The sequence below is a fragment of the Coloeus monedula genome, assembly GCF_965178545.1.
Source record: "Coloeus monedula genome assembly, chromosome: Z".
In the NCBI taxonomy this organism is placed as follows: Eukaryota; Metazoa; Chordata; class Aves; order Passeriformes; family Corvidae; genus Coloeus; species Coloeus monedula.
The window spans coordinates 81017499-81035758 of NC_138822.1; the positions used below are offsets into that span (position 1 = coordinate 81017499).

At 38.2% G+C, this 18260-nt stretch overlaps 1 protein-coding gene across 1 annotated transcript in view; it reads right to left on the minus strand.

Annotated features, from left to right (window-relative positions):
* Positions 1 to 18260, minus strand: part of RIT2 (Ras like without CAAX 2) — a gene marked incomplete at both ends in the record, with an annotated part of 182193 nt that overhangs the window by 42766 nt on the left and 121167 nt on the right. The window lies entirely within an intron of this gene.

Genomic DNA, 18260 nt, shown 5'->3' on the forward strand with positions numbered 1-18260 from the left:
CATGTTCATAACATAGACTTAGATAAAAGACAATCCAGAGAAGAATTTATTTTTTTATGCGATGAAAAAAATTAGTTTTGGGAAATTCAGGCAGTTTAGTTATCTTTCAGATATCTCTATGCCATGAAATGCAAATATCCTTCGTATGTGTGGTCATGAAAACTGACTTATACACAGGAGTCTATAAAAAGCAAAATACTCTCTGATTAGGTATCTTGCCTCCAAAATTGTCTGCTGTATGTTGCCCACTTTTGTTGCAATTCAATGGTTGAATAAACTCTCTTACTGCTCATCACAACTTCTGTGGCTCTGTCATCTCAAACACAAACTTGGTGAAGATCAGGTCCCTTGTGTATTTGGTTGTGTGAAAGTGAATTGGAACATATAACCTCCCCCTGGAAGTACTCAAGATTCAATTTCAGACATAGCAGACAAGTGTAACAAATAATATCCCCATCTCTTGACTTTATCTCTAATTATTTGCTTGCAGAGTGCAATAATTCATTGTGGACCCACACTTCAGTAGTAAATTAATACTCCCACACCCTATGCTGGCTCAGCTCTTGTGACTATAAGAGCAGAATTAAAGTTCTGACCCACGTCCTCAAACACAATCTCATCCTATTCACACTTCAGAAGCTCCTTCAAGAAGGTGAATTCATTATGTATTCTTTTATAAGAGCAGAGGTAATCGGAGTTACAGTCTGTCGGTCCCAAAGGGAAGAAAATATAAAAACAATCTTTCTGAGTTTGTTGCATTTTTTTTCGCTAATTTTCTTTCTTTTCTTTTTCCACTTTAGACTTTATCTAGAGAAATGTATGTTGCATTCTTGAAGACCAGCATATAAAAACAGAGGAAATAGATATTCCTGAAAGAACTTATAAAGCTGAAGTTTCTTCGCAGCTTGTAAACAACTTAAATATTGCATAGCATGTAAAAAGGCACAAAAAAGGAAATCAATTCCAAAACTGAAAATGAGAAAAACAAAATCCCAATAAACTAAATTAACAAAAATCAAAAAGGGCAAGTTGGTACTGGTGACCTTAGTTGACCTACATTAGAGGGTAATTACTACCCAATCAATAGTCCTTATGCATAACTATGGACATAAATGGTCAATGGGAAGTGATAAAGAATGGTGATCAATAAACATTACAGTCTGGCACGCAGTTGTCCAAGAAGTGGGGGAAAAGTTATTACTTTTTTTACTTTGGATTGCCAATATACCAATTAGGATTCATCAAAATCTGGGATTTGAGCAGCTTCCACAATATACTACATCATCGTTCTCTTTTAAATCCTTCCTATAAAACTGACTTAAATGACCTGGTTACAACATGGATGCTTAGTGATCAGCTTCAGCGCAATTTCATTTTATTGGCCTATGAACTGCCAACATTCCTGAAGAATATCTACAAATATTGTATTGGTGCTTGTGAAAATAGACATGCTCCAGTTAGCTGTTTTGGTATTAGAGTCAAATCAAAATGTTTCTTTGCCAGGAAAATAGAAAAGAAAGAAGTAAGGCCTTGATCTTGACAGCTTTTTCTGAAGTGCTGAAACTCTGTTGATGGGAGATATACAATTCCAGGTGTCTAAAACAAAACTGCAGTAAAACACCTGATGAATGGGAGGAAGGAACTTTTTTTATTGAATCCAAGCAATCTTAAATCTGGCCCTGATGAAGACCCAACAGTACAAAATAAATTAGTGTTTCTCCCTGATCACTCATAGTGAATCAGTCATGAGCAGTCATTCACAGTTGCACTTAGTCTTTCAGAAAATATTCCTAATTTTTAATTTTTGCAGTCTAATTTACATTCACTGAGAGACAGCAGTCAGTCAGCTATGTAATATGAAGCATAATTTACCACAGCTTTGCACATACACACTCTTACTCCTACAGCCTAAGAACACTGATGGAAATTATCCCTGGGATATGTTTTCTATAGACAGTACATGAGCTTTTGAACAGGCAGTATTTAGCTATTCCTTGTGATCCCAGCTAGGATCACTCCTAAGTGTGTGGTTCATTACAATCAAAAATAGAATCCAAAAGTATTCACATAGAAGGATTATGATTTTGGCAATTTAGAGCTGGATTAAGAAGCTTTTGCCCATAAAGATGACAGACTTACTGTTTTAGAAATAAGGCAGTGTGACAAATGGATCTTCCTAAAGCCTTCTCATGCACATTGTCTCAAAAGGATCTTAGATGATTTCAAAGTAGATACACTGCTTTAAGTCAAGACAATGCACACCCTTTTGATCCCCCCAAAAATTAATTTTGAGAAGAATTTTACCTATTTAAATAGTTACCACAAATAACATTATAAATAAAATTACAATTATATTTCTAATGCTGTGTTAAATCCTATCCCTTTGGATGCCCAGAGTGTGTTACCCTGATTCTTTAGTGATATTAATTATATATTCCAAGTTCAAGCTGGTGAATGGTGACTGACTGCTGGGGTTCCAAGAACTTCAGCAGGACTAGTTGCCTGCTATGGAATAAGAGTTACAATGTTCCACTATCAAACAAAGCAAAATAAATCTATCTTCTTCCTCACACCTTTTTTTCTACATGTTTTTCACTAACCAGCAGGGCTGTTTAAGACTGGTCAGAACGGATGTACTTGGATTTCAGAATATGACAACAACTTTGATTGTACTTGGATTTCAGAATATGACAACAACTTTGATTGCCATCCCCCCCTTCCTTTGGCTTTCCCATGATTAATTTGTTATTATGAATAGTCACTTTACATCTGCACATGAAGCTCTGAGTGACAACAGCCTCTGAACCATTTTACCCTGGGGTAGTGTTATGGTCTCCACCGTGACGCACATTGTCTAAATTGCTTGAACATGTTTATGCACAGCTAATGGATTGTATTATAAGGAATAACATCTTGGCTACACATAAATCTGCCTTTAGACCTCATTCCATGATAAATATATTAGTAGCTTTTACACATTATTTGTTTGTACCTCAACACAGTGCACAATTGGCAGGCAGTACTGTTGGTGACTGATAGCATCCTTATAGCATTAGATTTGGAGGATTGCAGCCTTTGATTAATACATTAAATTTTCTGCCTGTGCTGTTCCCTGGTTTGGGATTGATTAAAGAAATTATGGTGTGCTTTCTTGGGTATGGATATATGACTAATTACTGGTGGTTCTCTTTGGAACAACCATATTCACAAAACTGTTTGACCCCAATTTACTAACTTCAGTTCTGTGAATTTTACTCAGTAAAACAGAACTTAGTCCTGCAAAGCCAACAGGACTGCTCCCATGAGCAGCCTCAGACAGGCTAGCCACTGAGTTTACTCTCTCCAGTAAAAAAATGGTGAAGATTTGTGTGAAGGTAACGTACTCATTTGATGGTAGTTCTTCAAAGGATCTGCAACTCCTTAACCAAATATTCCTTCTTGTTTTCCACACATCCCAAAGGCAATGTCTTTCAGGTGCCTGCAAGGTTTCTCCAGTGCAACAACCCATTCTGCTGGTGGAGGGCATGTGTCAATTCTGCAAATAAAGCCCATCTTTATTAAAAGGAACATATTTGCCTGCACCATGGCAATTTTCCTTGGAACCAGTGAATGGATCATGGCACATTTCTTTCTTGGTATAGCTGTATTCTTCATCCCTCACTCTGAAAGTTCATGCTTCCAGCACTGAAATGCCCTGGTAGTTCCGTGGCATTACATTACAGCATGGCCTCAACTGTATCTATTAAGTAAATTGTATATGTCCACATATGCATGTATCTATATATATATATATCCACCTGTACTCCACACGTGTGTGTTTTATGTTTTTGTAGCAGTTTGCAGATCCTCAAGGAGGTTCTGCATGTTTTTAATGTAGACTTGCAAAGTCAGATAAGGATGATCTTACCGTCTTCCAAGCATTGGCAGATTCCTCATCAGTAACAGAGTTCCAGATGTGGGTTTACTGAGGAGTCAAGGCAGTGGTCTCCTCTGTCGGCACTGACTAATCCAGCGTGCTTCCATTGCCTTTCTGTGACTCTGCAATTTCAGACTGTCTTCATTTTTACAGGGACAACATTTTTCCCATTTGTCCACTAACTTAGTTATTAGCAACACATCATGGATATTTATAACTTATATTAAATTGAGATTTTATTATTATTATATTATTATTATATTAAATTGAGATTTTATTTATTATTATCAATTGTGGCAGTACCATGAGAAGACATTATCTGGTAATCTAGCAATATCTGTAATGTGTGATATAAGGAAATGTGTGTTCCTTGAGCATTTATGAAGTAAACTCAACCCTTCCTTCCTGACTTCCCCCGTATCAAGTATATGGGCCTAGCTGCAGATGAGTGACAGGGGAAAGCCAAAATATACAGACTATTAAAATGTTCTATCTCCTTTCTTCTGTTGCTCTACCTAATTACTGTAATTGGATAATGTTCTGGGAGATATCCTGGCAATAGAAGAAAAGGAGAAGGTGATGGCCCTCGTGACATATGACGTTATCTGAAAACTGTCAAATGACAATGTTTCTCTCAAGGAAAAATACTCCCTTTACTTGTTAACATTTTCAATGCAAGGACCAAATGTTTTGTAGGGAAACCTCACCCTGGAGGTCAGAACTCAGGCAAAGTAAAAGCAAATGCTTTTACAGGCCAAATGTTTTAACTGTGCAAAAGAATTCTGCAATCATGACTTGCAGCATTAGTTTTTACTCTATTTTTTCAAGGTTACTGTTCAGGGATAGCACATTAAGTGCACATTGTCTGATTGCAATGTGCACTTAAACATGATCTAGCTTTGTTCTTTGCTTCATTGAAAAGAGTCATCTTTGATTTTGTATGCAAGGAAATAATGCACTGAATTCCTGTGTACCCCCTTGCATCCCAGGAACAGTCAGTCAAACAAGTCACACACACTATTGAAAGAGTTTAAATGTCCTCTGCACAGTCATAATTCACCAAATATATCAGGCAATAAAATCCTGTGATAACTCACTTTTCATGACAAACCCTGTAATGAGAAGTGAAAATGGGAAAAATTAATCTATTCACTTGACATGGATTGTAACTAGAAAGAGAAAAACTAACCCAGAATTTACTCATTCTTGCAATGACCACATAGCTGCAAACAGATTTTTCTCCTTGGTTGCCTATTCCGTTTTTGATTTTATTTATTTTTTTTTTTCTTGAATACCTCTCTAGCAGCATAACTAGAGAACAGTAACAAAAAATGAATAAAAAGAAACATTTGAAAGTGTCTAGCCAGATAATGCCCATTTCCATTGAGCAGAGAAGCAATCCAGAATTCCATTGAATTTAAATGCATGATTGAACTACTGCCTAACAGTTATTGCCCTTTAAAGAAACCTGACTTCTTTTTTTAGAGTTTATAACTCACTAAATCCACATATGCTCAGCTGTCACAAACAGATAACTTCTCCAAATTTTATGTAGATTCTGTAGGTACAGAGCACATGATACATTGAATAATGGACTTCAAGGTAATAAGAAAATGAGGGAATTAGTCACACTCATCTTTAAAAAATATTGTGCCGTGATCCAAATGCCTATAGCCATATCCTAATACTGGGTAAATGATGGAAATAAATATGCTGGAAATCAACAGATATGAATAATGCAAATTCTTTATATATTTGCAAGAAGCCATACAAAGTGCTGTTGAAATAAGGCTGTTTCTGACACCTTTGCTCTACACAGAATTAAAAGACTCTCATGGGGGCTCTCAAATGACTAGAGGGTCTTTTGCACCTTTTTCTCTGTAAATGAGAAGGTCTAAATGCCTGAGACACCTCAGGAGAACAGAGTGAAATAGTACAGAGCATATCACAAAGATATGGGGATGAAGAGGCAGCTCAGCTACATAAAATTATATGACAGCAGAAAGCTTAAAAATTATTGAGACTATGGCATTCCTGGCATATTTCTGGAAAGCTACTTCATGTAGTATCAAAGTGACCTCTGCCCATCCTGTCACATCACATCAGCTTGTCTTTTGTTACTATGCCTATTGACAGCACATTCTGTGACGAAGCATGACATAGTATAGAGGACAATAAGAAATGAAAAGCTAACCTTTTGTGACACATATTGCATTAAAACACCAATAATACATTTTGATGTCCTCAGCAGATTAGAATTAATGCCTCCTATTGTGGCACAGGAACACATATTTACAGATTTGAGTTAAAATAGATTTTCAAGGAAATGGCCCAGTATCCTGTTATTTTGAATGAAAGTGAGATCCTCATGCACTGAGGACTATTTTCCCTCACAATATATGCCATTCTGTTCTCTTGTATGGTGTCAGTAGTGAGATCTATTCCCCAGCTTGTCCCTTTTCAGGAGAGAATAGAAGTGATTTGGTATCTACTGTGCTATGTACAGGAAACTTCTGAATGGAAACCACAGGAAAAAGTCTTCCATTCTCTGCAGCGTTGGAATGCTCAGAGGAGTTGAGCAATCCCCTCTCTGCCTTTCACATCCACTTAAACAGGTGTCTTTATCTGGGGAGGAGTATGGACATAAGCAAAAAAAAAAAAGAAAAATTCACAAACAAAAGGTAGAGGAAGCAATACAAATAAATGGCAGGAGAAAATTGATGGCAAAGCAGCAATAAAGAGAATGAAAATTCTGAAGACTTATTAGTGGCAATGACAGAGAACAACAAAGAAGCATGTGATGGGAGTTAGAAACCATGGGAAAATGTGCTTGGAAGCAGGCAGTTCAAACAAAATTGCTGATGTGAAAAGTAAAGATGGAAAAACAAGGGCAGTCAGGAAGACTGAAATATGCAGAAGAGAAAAAGGGCTCTGGTAGCCTGCAGCCCAGAGATTCATATTTCAACTGCTACTTACACTTCATCACATCTCAGTAACAGCAAGTAATACACTCTAATACATTCTTTTTAATTTCTCTGTTTCTCAACTATGAAACAGAACACTAGGACAAAGTATTCTGTCATTAAATACCTCATTTATTACTAAATGTATTTTTTCTAGATTTTCCTGACACAGTCTACAAGAAACTGGTTGTGTTTTCTTCTTTTTTTTTTCTCATATATGGCTAACCTTCAGTTCTAACCTAATGCCTACATTATTATTTAATACACCACCACCATTACAAATTTTTTTGTCTCTGAGAATCATGGAGCCTATATTTTTTTCATAAGTCTTAAGTGGCCCTGAAGTAAGCATTTCTGAAAAGCCTGATAATTTGCTAAGACAATGATACAATTTCTATTATCTGATCTCTCTTTGCATTTGTTATTTGCAAAATTAAGTTTATTTAATGTTATTACAGACAGAAATTCATACAAATATGAGTAGTGGGAAGAATAAGATGAATGAAGAAAAGTTTCTCACTTTCAAAAGGCAAACAGAAAACTGTTACAGTGGGGATTACTGCAACAAGCATATTTCAAACCAGGAGTCCCGTGGAAACGAAGTATATATGGACAGATTTGTGGTAGATGTTTCAGAGATGTTTATTTCTCCCGCCGCATGGCTGGAGCTCTGCTCAGGAACTCCCCAGTCACGGGACCCGAGGGTCCTTGGCCACCCTGGGGAACACAAAACAACCAATGGGGAATGAGACTGACCAGGGGCAGGGAAACCCCGTGTCTCCCCCCCAGGGCCCCTCTCCCAGGGCTCCATGGCAGGGGAGGAGACCCCAACAGAAAACAACAAATTAAACCAGGAAAATTATTATGTTAAAAACATTGCTTTAACCTAAAAAGAGTTTGAATGAACTCCTATGAGAAAAATTCACTGAGGACTCGTACATGCAGAAAAATTCCCTGTTGGGGCCCTCTCCCTGCCATGTAGTCCTGGGTGAGGGGCCCTGGGGGGGAGACATGGGGTTTCCTTAGCCTCGGGTCAGCCTCGTTCCCCATCGGTTGTTTTGTGTTCCCCTGTGTGTTATTGAGCAGTTCCTCGGCACATCCCAGCCATGTGGCTGGAGAAATAAACATCTCTCTGAAACATCTATCAAGAATCGGTCCATATATATTTCTTTTCCACTGGCCTCGTTGTTGATACATCGTGTTACAGTATCCCCACTGTAACAAATGGTGGTAATGAGAGCAGAACGATCCCCGATCCCTAAGGACAGTGACTAATTTGTGAGTAAACTCTGGAGTCCTCTTCTTGTTTTTGTTTTGCTGTTCCATCTCTAAATTATGGAGGAACTGTAGGAAGACTCTTGGCTCTCCAAGTCGCATATGGACATTTATCTTAAACTTGAAAAGATTCTTGAACAACGATTTGTAAATTTTAGCTTAGTTCAAGCTCAAAAGGAACTGAAACATTTCCCAGCATGGTTGTTTAAGAACTTTCTCTACATTTCTTGAGATTTAATTTTTACCAAAGACTTTTGGAACACCATTTGGACACAGTTAATTTCTGAGTCAAGAGATATGCAGATGGAAGAATATTTTCATGAGTATTATTTAATTACTGAGACTGTTGAACAATGTCAGCTGTGTTCTTGCGAAGTTAAAACTGCTTCAGGGACCGTGTGGCCACGTGGACCGAGCACTCTGCGAGCAGCAGCGAGGCAATTCCCATGTGCGGGCGGAGTGACGCAAGCTGCAGTGTCGGCAGCAGAGTGAGGCGCGGCGGGAGCAGCGGGACCCGGCGGTGCCTGCCCAGCCCCGCACAGCACATGGTGGAGCGAGCCCCGGGAACACCCAACTGAGAGGTGCGGCACATGGCCAGCGACTGGTGATGGTGGAGCGGAGCCGCACCCAGCCGAGATGCGCGCTGGAGCTCGGTACAGGGGGGCTGTCGCTCAGGGGCCCAGATGAGATGTGGGCGTGGCCCCAGGCAGAGGCAGCACAGTTGAGAGCTGTGGCGGCGGCACACGGGGAGCTGAGTGGCGCTGCCCGGTGCGGCCCGCTCGGCCCCGAATGTGACCCCAGGAAGAGCACGTGGGCACGAGCAACCCCGATGGCCCCAGCAGCCCTGACAGCTCCAACGCAGGAGCGACCAAAAGCGAAAGAGAAAGCAAAAACTGTCGCTACCTGTTCTGAGCTTCCCCTCCCAAAGACACTTGCATCTGCCATGTTCTCTGAAACCCTTTGTTCCAAGGATGGGAAAAACCAAATGTAACTCAAACTCTTTAGCAGTGCTGATTGGCCAGTCACCCCGGGTTCGCCCCCAGTCCTCCTCTTTCCCCTTCTCTGAATAAAAGAAAGGACCAAGGCGGGGCCTGCCCTCTTTGGCTTTGCAACCCTTTCTGCAAAAATCTGTGTGTCACCTGTCTCTGTTTGAAAGCTTCTAATTGTGGGAAATTAGGCAAACCAAAAGCTATATTTCTCCCTCTTTGCTTCTAGTGGTGGTATTAGATTTGCAGCTGCCATTTTGCCGCTTTTAGAACTACTGAAATGCTAGATTGCCTGTGCTACCTCTCTAGGCTGCCCGAGGCTTTCTAAGGCATTGAACTACTAGCCTAGCCAATAAAAAGCTGTAAGTATACTTCCTCAAAAAATGCAGCAAGACAGAAGACAGCAGCCATTCGAAAAAAGGAAAAAATCACCGTAGCTAAGGTTTTAGGAATAGTAAAATGGTATAATGTTAAACAAAATTATGGTTTTATAACAAGATGTGACAACCAAGAAGACATATTCATTCATAGAACTGCTATTAAAAAGAATAACGCTGAAAAATGCATCCCAATCTTGGGAGATGGAGAGGTAGTAGAATTCAAAATTGTGCAAGGTAGAAAAGGGTTACAAGCAGCAGAGGTCACTGGGCCTGATGGTGTTCCTGTAAAAGGCAGTATATATGCTAAAAATCGTAGTCATGTTAGACAATATCTCCATTATAAGCCCCCCTACAGTCTCCCTTTCCTAATCCCACCTTTCCCTTTTACCCTATATCCTATTACCCCCCAGTGTATTCCCAATCAGTTTTTTCATCCATGGTTTCCTTCACAAAACCATGCCTTTGCCAATTGTTTCCCCAAAAATCCCTTTCTAATGCCGAGTGGGGGATAAAGAAGGGGAGGGAAGAAATTAACTATTGTTGTTTAGAGTTCCAACAGGTACAAATGGAAGAAATCCCCTCCTGCCTCAGTTTCCCCACAAAGCATGCCCAGAGAGTTCTGTTTCCCTTCTGTCAGCCTTAAGATGTTCCAGAGAATCTGTTTGGACATTTAAAGACTCAGGAGGGTGGCTTGTTTTGTTTTGAAACTGTCCTTGTTATCTCATATTTATCCAGTTGTTTTCAACGTTAAGTTTTAAATCTTTTTTTGTTAAAAATAAACGGGTGAAATGTTGGGGCCCTCCCCCTGCCATGTAGTCCTGGGAGAGGGGCCCTGGGGGTGGAGACACGAGGTTTCCCTGCCCCTGGTCAGCCTCGTTCCCCATTGGTTGTTTTGTGTTCCCCTGCGTGGGCAAGGACCCTCGGGTCCCATGATTGAGCAGTTCCTCATCTCTCTGAAACATCTGTCAAGAATTGGTCCATATATATTTCTTTTCCATGGGCCTCGTTGTCTGATATGCATGTTACAGTATCCCTGCTGTAACAATTCCCTTCTGACCAGAAGCTGTTTGAGGATTAGATTTGTCCTGAAAGCAAGGTCATTATATGTTTTTCTGATGTCCCTGGGCTCTGCTGGTGGGTCAGAGAGCATGGTCTGCCTTGCAAAGTCACATCATCTGGGCTGTGCCACGAGGAGAAGTGGCTGACAATGTCTGATGTAAAGACTTGGGTCTTGCAGTGCAGAAACACCCACCCTAGATCCTTGGATTTAACTCCAGAGCTGGAAAGAGTATGGCTCCATCAACACGGTTCTGAGCACAGTGTAGTTAAGCAAGACTAATTAGTGTTTTGAGCAGTGTCTTACAGAAGAGACTAAACTGTTTCTGGGCTACAAATTATCCCCATACTTCTCATCTGCACAACTTCTGTTATTTTATGTGAGGTCTGGGATCTCTATATTATGCCACGGAGAGATACATACAGTATCCTTGCTATGATTTTTTTCTTCTTTTGGTTCTTTCTACTAGTACTTAAAATAAACGAAGAAGGAATTAATTTAAAATTGCATATCTATATATTTTAAAATATATGTACACATAATATTATCTTGTGTATATTCTTCTTCAGGCAAGTTTCCAAGCTGAATTAACTAAAACTGTCATCTTATATATAAAACATTTTTCAGATGTTCTTTCATATTTGCTGCATAAGTCAAACTATTCATCAAACCAAAAATGGATCCCTTTCATTTCAACAGAATTGTCATTCATTTCTTTTTAATGGACTGGCTGAGCAAACCGTGTAATCATTTTTAGGAAATGGATTTTTTGTAAATTGTTTTCTACTAAGGTTTTGTTTCAGGTGATAGATTTATTCATGTGATATTTTCTCTTTGCTAAAAGATTTTTTTTCATTAATTAATTAGCATTTAATTAATACCAAGGCAGATGTTAGATAAAAAATGTTGCTTCTCCAATTATGGAAATAGTTATGATTTGGAAATATATTCACCTTTACTTTCTGGGCTCTATAATTCTTCATGAAGGAAACAAAGACATGCTGTTAAACCATAATAAATTTGGTCATGTATTTTGCCAAGCTATAACTTGAGTTCTATAATTTTATTTTTTGTTTTGTGAATCTATCTTCTCTACATGAATGTGTGACGGTGGTAAAAAAATAAATATCAGTCACCAAAAAAAAAGACACCATCAAGAAGTAGAGCTCACTTTTGGCATCACTTTCCCTTAGAACAAGGCTCTTTTACTTTGCATTTCAAAGCAGGATGATGTGGACTATTACAACTGCTCACTTTGAAGACAAAAAAAATTAGTTTTGAACAGGAGAAGAAGAGAAAAGAGCAGATTGATTCTGTGTGAGTTCAACTCCCCTTACCCTCATCATTTCTAGAAGGTATCCTGAGTTCTGAGGTAGATCACCACCACATTTTTCCCTAAAAAATCAGGCCTTCTTGCAGTTTTGCTTTTTGAATTGAAGAATCATGGTTTTGCTAACACTGGCTTCAATGGCTTTAATGTAATAGCTTCAAACTGACCGAGGGCAGAGATAGATGGGTTATTATGAAGAAATCCTTCCCTGTGAGGGTGCCGAGGCCCTGGCACAGGTTGCCCAGAGAAGCTGTGGCTGCTCCATCCCTGGGAGAGTCCAAGGCCAGATTTGACAGGGCTTGGAGCAACCTGGGATAATGGAAGGTGTCCCTGTCCATGGAAGTGGATGGAATGAGATGGGGTCTAAAGTCTCTTCCAGCCCAAGTCATTATAGGATTCTCCGTCATTTGTGAATTGGTAGCTCCTTCTTAGCATGCACAAAGCCACTCCAATGACTATTATCTTTTCACAAAATACACTGAGTTAGAAACATCCAGAAGAAAATAAACCCACATTGAATGAAATACTGGAGAACAGCCAATCTCTCAAACTTTTAATAATTAAACCTAGATGCAAGTGCTTTTTCTGGCCCTAGCCCAAGCCCAGCATTTTTATTACCCTAGGCCCTTTAAGCACATGTAATATGCTAAGCTTTGCATGTTATTTCAATCCTCATTAAGTTGTTTAACATGTGGTGAAATAAAGAATTATTATACATTTGAAGATGTGAGAGAGGGATGGGAAAAAAAAATTCTCGTGTCTGCTGAGCAGGTGCGAAGGTTGAAATGAGACTATTAACAACCCTAAATAGTTAATCAAAATTTCACATTTTCTGTGAATTTTTTTTTCATTAATACTTATCTCTACCTCTTTTCTTCAAAATTCCTTTACAATCTCTTCCTTTAAATTCAGCAGAATAGTTCCCTCTGTTTTTCTATTCCTTGTTTCCTTCATATTAAAATAACAAAGCAACACTGTTGCTTGCCTCAAGTTGCAAAAGATGGGACTGACAGGGTAGGGATATAGAGGCCCTGTAGGCACAATGATTTTTGAAAACACAATTTAGTTCTGAGGCTCATGTTTTGCATCATTAAGAACTGGTGCTTGGGTGGCATTATCTAATCAATGTCCTGTCTAAAATTAGTCTTAGGACTGAAAGAAGCAAACTCAAGTCATCATAAAATTCAATCATCCAAGATATCATTTTTGTAAAACTACTAAATAGATGATTGTTTTTCTTCTATATGAAGGTTTTAGATAAACGTTGGTAAGAGACTTCAGGTGCTTTCAGGAGCTCATTTTACTCTTTTAAAGAGTTGTTTCTCTTGTACATTTTAACAATTACATGGCTATGAAAGCTGTCAGGTTGACAAACCTGGAATCTGATATTCTTCTTTCCATAATAATCTCCCATAAGCTGTCATGCCACCAAAGTCAGTGAAGGTGTTCCCAAGGACTCCTGAGAAAAGAATCAGGCCCTTCAATTTTTGTGCCAGTATGCCACCGGAATTTTGTGTCAGTGGAATTTTTTCCTGCTCCTAAAGTCTTTCAGTGCTGCAAGTTAGTGAATTCTTTGCTGAATAACTTTGCTGTTTACCCCTCTCTTTCTTTACAAGTCTTTGGTCTTTTAGATTCTTAGGGGAAAAATGTACTTGAAAGGGTGAGTTCTATACAGCAAAAGCCTGTCTCTATAAAATATATTGCTTATTGTAAAATATAAAATATAGTAACCTATTTAATGTAATACTATATATTTTATTTAAAATATATTACCGAATATATAACTTTAGTTTCCAAATAAATTTCCAAAACAATCTTATTTTGGTAAAATATGTTCATAGTAAATCAAATTTCTCAAAATACTATAAATAGAATTATTTTCTCTTTTACGGTAATATCATCCTGTTTCATATTGGTTAATGAAGCATTGTTGGATTCTTTCTTACGGTATTACAGATTTCCATGATCTTGAAGTGCTCTTTGAAAGGACATTATAGATTTCAGTCTAAACCTCAGATGGTGGAAGAAGTATCTCATCACAATAGGCTCCATAGATCATGGCGTAACTACCAATTGTTGTAACATACTTGGGCTTGACTCTGAAGCTTTTTACTGCCAGGCACAGGGAGTGATGAAAGTCACTGGAATTCCTTTCATTTACTCTGATGATCTTTCTGTCAAGTTCATGATATTACAGTGTTTGAAATTGCATAATTCAGTCATAACTATAGCTGGCCAGAATTTATTACTTTTATTTCCAAACAAATTTCCAAAGCAATGGTTTTTGGTAAATGCTGTTAATTGAAAATCCATTTCCCCCAAATACTATAAATAGAATTATTTTCACTTTCTGACGGAAAATTTTGGTTTAGTACTGTGAAAGGAGGTGAACTGTTTGAAAAAAAATAATGCAAAAAAATCAATTTGGAGTAGAAATATTCTAGCCGTACCTACCTATTCCAATAGGCAGCAAACTATCAAATAAACATATTGGCAGGACATGGTCCCAGGTGAACTATTCATAGTCAAGGGAACATTAGTTATAGGGTTAGATAGCTTTTAAAGTGATCTCTGAGCTTTTTACTAATTGCCTGGCCTATTTCATATGAACAGACAACAGTGTTTTTCTGGCAGTCACTCTCTACAGATGTCCTTTTGTCTCAAAACATCTGCAGCTGCAAAGGAATCCAGTCATGTGCCTTTGTAGGTGCAAAGATAGCAGGAGTGGTTAATGGGATTTTCAATTTGCTTTTCAATTTTTGCTTTTTCGACCTTAGGAATTTAAATAATTGAAAAAAGTTTTGGGAATTACAAGTCCCATCGAAACCCCTGTATACAATAATCATTTAATTATTTGAGGCTTTCTACTGTTATCGCGGATGCAGTAATTGGAATTTCTCTTGCACCCTGTGCTGATTACATTTCTAAGAGAAGGAAAACCTCTTTATTCCGTATTTCTTTTCTGTTCTTTTCCATTATTTTTCTTTTTAAAAAGGAAGAATAGTTGGAATCTGCCTGAACATTTAGAACAGCTAACCCGTATCATTACCCATAAGGCAAAATGTCCAGGCTATTCATCCAAACAGCAGCTCTTCACAAATGTGGCAGGAGAAATGCTGCTATTGCCTGATTTCTGAGGATCAGGGAATTCAGTGTCACAGAGTGGGTTGGTTGTGAGTTTTTTTGCACTGATATGTTCTCCACTTGTCAAAGGTTGTACACATATGGTAAAGAGTGAGATCAGGTGAGACTATATCCTTTGGGCAAAAGGACAGAGGCCGACAGTAAATGTCGGTACTTCTCAGGAGATTGTGCTTTCACATCTTTCCAAAAATGCTCTGCACCTTACTCATCACTCCACAGCACGTCTGGAACAAATAAACAACTACAGGTGAAAAAGGTACTCAAAAAAACACCTTTGCAATGAGTTACTCTGTAAAACACTGGATGCATACCACACCACTGAGCTCCCTGAACTGGCATCTCTATCATGCATAGTCATCTTCCATAAATTTGAGAGTCCTGTCATGATCTAAGAAGGAAAAGTTGGCTGTAAAACGAGATAGACATAAGAAAGGAGGGATAGACAGACAGACATATAGATGGATACTTAGACAGATAGAAGAGAGCTGGAGAGGTGCTTTGTACATGAACCTGGAGTGACAGAACAAGGTGGAAAAGCTTCACACAGACAAAGCATAGGTTTGGATAAGATATTAGGAAAAAGTTCTTGGCTGTGAGGGTGGTAAGGTGTGGTAGATGTTGTCCAGAGGAACTGTGGCTGCCCCATCCCTGGAAGTGTTCAAAGCCAGCCTGGATGGGGCTTGGAGCAGCGTGATCTACAGGGAGGTGTCCCTGCCCATGGTAGGAGGATGGAACGAGATGATCTGTAAGGTACTTCCAACTCAAACCATCTTATTATATGATGAGAGAGACAAAAAGGTGCTATTTTGGTTGCTGTTGCACAGTTATATTAGCAACACTGTTCATGGAATGGCATGGAGAACTCTGCTATATTCAGTGAACCCCGGAATATCGCTACCATCCCAAAAACCAAGAAACAGTGGAGTTGCATCCCCATGTTTCTACATGATTTATAGTGTCTCAGCACACAGCCAACAGAGCCAGTGTGTTCAGAAAGAATTTTCCTATATTTAGAAAAATAATATTCCCAGTGGCCACACAAAGCAGATTATCTTGTTAAGACTAGATAAGTGAACATGAGAGGTTGCTTGTTTTTTTTTTTTTAAATTGTTATTTTGCAAGAAATGTTAACTTCACTAGCTGATTGAGGGAGGGGAAAAGCTTTGAAATAAAACCCTATCTATAGGGCTGGCTAATAAAGAGATGAAACTGTACTTGAAATTCAAAAACACTAAGAGTACCCAGCTGAGGGTTGAATATATTAGTTTAAAATATCATGAGATGCTATTTGTTGCTATTTATTTATGAAAATTAAAAGCCTAATGGAAAAAAAAAATGAAATGACTTTGCCAAAATTATAAGATATGGTCTTGTTCTCCCAGTGACTCTCTCTGGAGGAAGGCTCCTTTTTGTGAAAGTTATGGATACCAAGACACAACCTGCCTAGAGGTTTATATCATTAATTCTGGTATGGTAGAAATAAGAATAGCGAGATAACATGTCCCAGACACCAGCATAGAACTTTGTCCAAGTAATAATGATAATGACTCTTCATGTTTCTCTTTCTGTAAGTTTCTTTTCTTGATTCACAAATTTTATATTTTTGAATTATAATTTGTTACTATTTGTGAATATATATTTCACAATTTTTTTGATTTTTGATTTTTGATTCAGATTTATCAGTCTTCCTAACACTTAGCAACTCTTGGTAAATACTCATGAGAGTATGGTGAACTTTAAATATAGATTATCAATTTCCCACATCTAGATCTTCCCAAAAAATGCCTTAAGCAAAGAAATGAATACCAACATTTTCAGCTATAAAAATTCAATTAGAAACACCTTAAATAACAGCAACAACAAAAATACAAACTATAAAACATTGTGGAATGACACTGCTACAGAAGTTTGCAAAATTGAGATCTTGAAATAATCAGAATGAAGAAAAAATTATTTTCATTTCTCAAGTGGTTTGAGCAGAAAACTCAGCCATGCCTGGAGCACGGGTCAGTTTTAGAGGTTAGCTATTTTTTTTCTTTCAAAATTCAAGTGTAAAAAACATGAGAAGCAAACAAACAAGAAAAGCAACAAACAACCCCCCCCCCCCCCAAAAAAAAAAAAAAAACCAAACAAAAACCCCCAACAACATTAAATGAGTCCAGGCACTGTACTGCAGCATTCTCTGTCTGAGGCAAAATGGTGGTAACAAATGATAAATCTACAAAACCATAGTCTCATCTCTGAATTATTAAGCCTGGAACTAAAACCTTTGAGAATCCCTAACAATCTCCCATCTTCCTTAGAAAAGTATCTCATGATATGTAATGATCTTCCCTATATATTTTAATTATTTTTAACTGTTTAAATAGACTTTTGAGTAATAACTTCTTAATGTTCACCACAGAAGGTAACTAAATCTTTAATGGACTCCTGGTGCATCCAGTTTAATGTTCCAATTTAATTGAGGTTTATGCAAATAAAGGAAAAAAGGAAATCAGAAAAGAGATTTTCTTCCATAATATCCAAAATTGTTTCTATATTTTCACAGATTTGCAGAATCACAGAATATCCTGACTGGAAAGTGACCTATCGGAATCACTCAGTCCAACTTCTGGCCCTTTCCAAGATACCCAAGAACGTATGTTAAAAAAACCCTTTCCCCTCCCCCCCCTCCAATTTATTTCTGCTCAGCTTCATTTCCAGTTGCACTTTGGCCACACAGATTTTCTCTCTGCAGTGGCAAGTGGCATCTCTGTGTTTCTCCCACATCACCTGATGTTGCTCCCTCAGAGCATACACTTTCTTTTTTTGCCTTCGCTCCAAAAAAAATTTCTGCTCAGCCACGCTAACCTTCTGTCTTTTCTGCTTGACTTCCAACATTTTGGAATTGCTTGTTCCTATGCCCTTATAAGGTGGTCACAGCTCCTTGAAAATCATTGTCCCTGGGGACCTTACTCAATAGTCCCTTCAGAACTGGAAAAAAAAAAATTGGCAACTTCGTTTTCTAGATCATAGAGTAATGTACCTTTAGTCAACTCATTTTGAGAATTTCGAAATATTTTGCTTTATTTTAGATACAAACTATTATTCTTCAAGTGTACAGAACCTACTCCATCATCTCTTTTCCTTAAGCACAGACTATATGTTTGATATCTGTTTAAAGATGTTTGCTAAAAACCGCTTTGGGCTTGCTATTCCATCTTCAATTT